The sequence below is a fragment of the Cebus imitator genome, unplaced genomic scaffold (assembly GCF_001604975.1).
Source record: "Cebus imitator isolate Cc_AM_T3 unplaced genomic scaffold, Cebus_imitator-1.0 Scaffold263, whole genome shotgun sequence".
Lineage (NCBI taxonomy): Eukaryota > Metazoa > Chordata > Mammalia > Primates > Cebidae > Cebus > Cebus imitator.
Window position 1 is genome coordinate 1,107,377 of NW_016107578.1, and position 2,983 is coordinate 1,110,359.

The following is a 2,983-nucleotide window of genomic DNA, read 5'->3' on the forward strand; positions in this document are numbered from 1 at the left end:
GCCACCCTAGTAACTGGGATTACAGGTGCCTACCACCACCCCCAGCTAATTTTGTATTTTTAGTAGAGATGGGTTTCTCTTTGTTGGTCAGGCTGGTCTCAAACTCCGGTGATCCTCCTGTCTCTGCCTCCCAAAGTGCTGGGATTACAGGCGTGAGCCACCACGTCCAGCCAGGGGTTTTTCTCTTTAATGCAGGGTCCCTACCTCTGTGTCACTCCTCCATGAGTTGGGTTCCAACTGCAGAGTGTAAACTGACCCTATTGGCTGTTTGTGAATATTTTCCCCAAATAAGGAAGGGAAGGGAGATGTGTGAGTCACTGATATGCGGTTTTGAAGGGGAAGGAGAATGTGTGTGTCACAAAGGTGGGACGTGTGGTTTCGAAGGGTGGAATAGGTGCAGAGTGGGCAGCCAAGGGAACAGATGTGTTATTGATTAGAGCTTACAGGAAGGTTTTTTATAGTAACTGGAGGCAAGGAGGCATGGAGAACAGGAAAGTTGAGTTTGAGACCAAAGAACAGGGAAGTTAACTGGCTCAATTTTTTTTTTTTTTTTTTTTTTCTTTTTTTTTAAGATGGAGTCTCGCACTGTCACCTGGGCTGGAATGCAGTGGCACAATCTTGGCTCACTACAACCTCCACGTTTTGGGTTCAAGCGATTCTCCTGCCTCAACCCCCCGAGTAGCTGGGATTACAGGTGCTCGGCACCACACCCAGCTAATTCTTTGCATTTTTAGTAGAGATGGTGTTTCACCATGTTGGCCAGGCTGGTCTCGAACTCCTGACCTAGTGATTCACCCGCCTCAGCCTCCCAAAGTGCTGGGATTACAGGTGTGAGCCACCGTGCTCCGCCTGGGTGAACTTTTGAAGAGAAATTCAGAGAACTAGATTGTATCTTACACCGCTACTTTGGAGGCCGAGACAGGAGAATCTCTTCAACTGGAGAGGCAGATGTTGCAGTGAGCCCAGATCCCATGACTGCACTCCAGCCTGGGTGACAAGAGTGAAACTCTATCTCAAAAAAAGAAAAGAAAGAAAAAAAGGCAATAATACTCAGCTGTTCTCTTCATCTGAAGTTCCTAGGTCTGTACTTCCTCACAGAGCTTCAAAATGGGCCTTCAGGAAGAAAGGATGGAGACTTTATTACACTGATAGTAGAATTATTTTTTATTATCAGTATATTATCCTAGTATCAATGTAATAAAGTATTTAAAGAATTTATTATTATTAACAGCATGTTTGGACTAAGTGTAGTTTTTACTTTTTTTTTGAAAATTTTGATTCTAAGGAAAACTTGAACATCTAACACACCCAGTCTAGTAGATTTATTTATTGTTAGCATTGTGCTTTTCTTTCTCCTTACATGAATATATTTTAAGGTGCACAATTTAAGTGTAAATTGAGAATAAATTGCACACGTGATACTTGACCTTTAAATACTTGATAATGCATCTCCTAAAAAAAAAGGTATTGTCATACTAAAACCACAGTACTAGTATTTCACTTAAATAAAAAATAATAATGTCATGAAATGTCTACTTTGTGTAGTAACCTGTTGGCCATTGCTGTCTTTTTTTGAGAAACATCTATTCTGACCTTTTGCTGATTTTTTTTTTTTTTTCTATCAGGTCGAGTTCCTTATATATTCTGATTATTAATGCTGGATAGTTTGTAAATATTTTCCCCCATACTGTAGATTACCTCTTCACTTTGTTGATTGTTTCTTTTGCTGTGGAGAATCCTTTTAGCTTGATGTAATCTCATGTGTTTATTTTTGCTCTTGTTGCCTGTGCTACTGAGGTCTTAACGGAAAAATCTTTACCCAGGCCAGTGTCCTGGATTGTTTCCTCAGTGCCTTCCTCTGGTAGTTTTATAGTTTCAGGTGTTAGATATGAGTCTTTAATCTGTTTTGACTTTATATTTGTTTATGCTGAGAGATGGCATCTGGTTTCATTCTGCATATGGTTATTCAGCTTTCCCAGCACTATTTATTGAAAAAACTGTTCTTAGAGCCAGGTGTGGTGGCCCACCTCTGTAATCTCAGCACTTTGGGAGGCTAAGGCCGGCGAGTCACAAGGTCAGGAGTTCGAGACCAGTCTGGCTAATATGGTGAAACTCCGTCTCTACTAATATACAAAAAAAATTAGCGGGGTGTGGTGGCACACGCCTGTAAACCCAGGTACTCGGGAGGCTGAGGCAGGTGAATTGCTTGAACCTGGGAGGTGGAGGTTAGAGTGAGTCGAGATTGTGCCACTGTATTCCAGCCTGGGTGACAGAGTGAGACTCTAGCTCAAAGAAAAGAAGACTGTTCTTTTCCCATTGTATGCTTTTGGTGCCCTTGTTGAAAATGAGCTGTCTGTAAATGTGTAGATTTATATTTAGGTTCTCTGTTCTCTTCCATTGATCAATGTGTTTGTGTCAGTACGATGCTGATTTGGTTATGTTAGGTTTGTAGTATATTTTAAAGTCAGGCAGTGTGATGCTTCTAGCTTTTTCCTTTTTGGTCAATATTTCTTTGGCTGTTTGAGGCCTCTTGTGGTTGCATATGCATTTTAGGATTTTTTTTCTCTATTTTTGTGATGAATGTCATTGATATTTTGATTAGGGTTGCTCTTAATTGTAAATTGCTTTGGGTAGTATTGTCATTTTAACAATATTCTCCTAATCCATGAGCATGGAATATCTTCCCATTTTTTTTCTGTATCCTCTACAGTTTGTTTCATTGGTGTTTTATAGTTTTCTTGTATGGCTCCTTCACACTTTTGGTTATTTTTTATCTTTTTCAGAGGTGAGGTCTCACTTTGTTTCCCAGACTGGAATACAGTGGTACAGTTGTAGCTCATGCAGCAGCCTTGAACACCTGGGCTCAAGGGAATCTTCCTGCCTCAGCCTATTGAGTAGCTGGGACTACGGCTGTGTGCTGTCATTATCATGCCTGGCTAATTTTCTTTCTTTTCTTTTCTTTTCTTTTCTTTTCTTTTCTTTT

At 40.5% G+C, this 2,983-nt stretch overlaps 1 protein-coding gene across 6 annotated transcripts in view; it reads left to right on the forward strand.

Moving 5' to 3' along the window:
* Positions 1–2,983, forward strand: part of LOC119466668 (zinc finger protein 561-like) — a 16,044-nt gene that overhangs the window by 1,465 nt on the left and 11,596 nt on the right. Inside the window, exon 1 of one of the 6 annotated variants that reach the window (XM_017500032.2) lies at positions 14–25. The exons of the other annotated variants lie outside the window; for them this stretch is intronic. The gene's annotated coding sequence lies outside the window, so the exon portion shown is untranslated. Of the gene's footprint in view, positions 1–13; positions 26–2,983 lie in introns of those variants that run through there. 6 annotated transcript variants of the gene reach the window in all.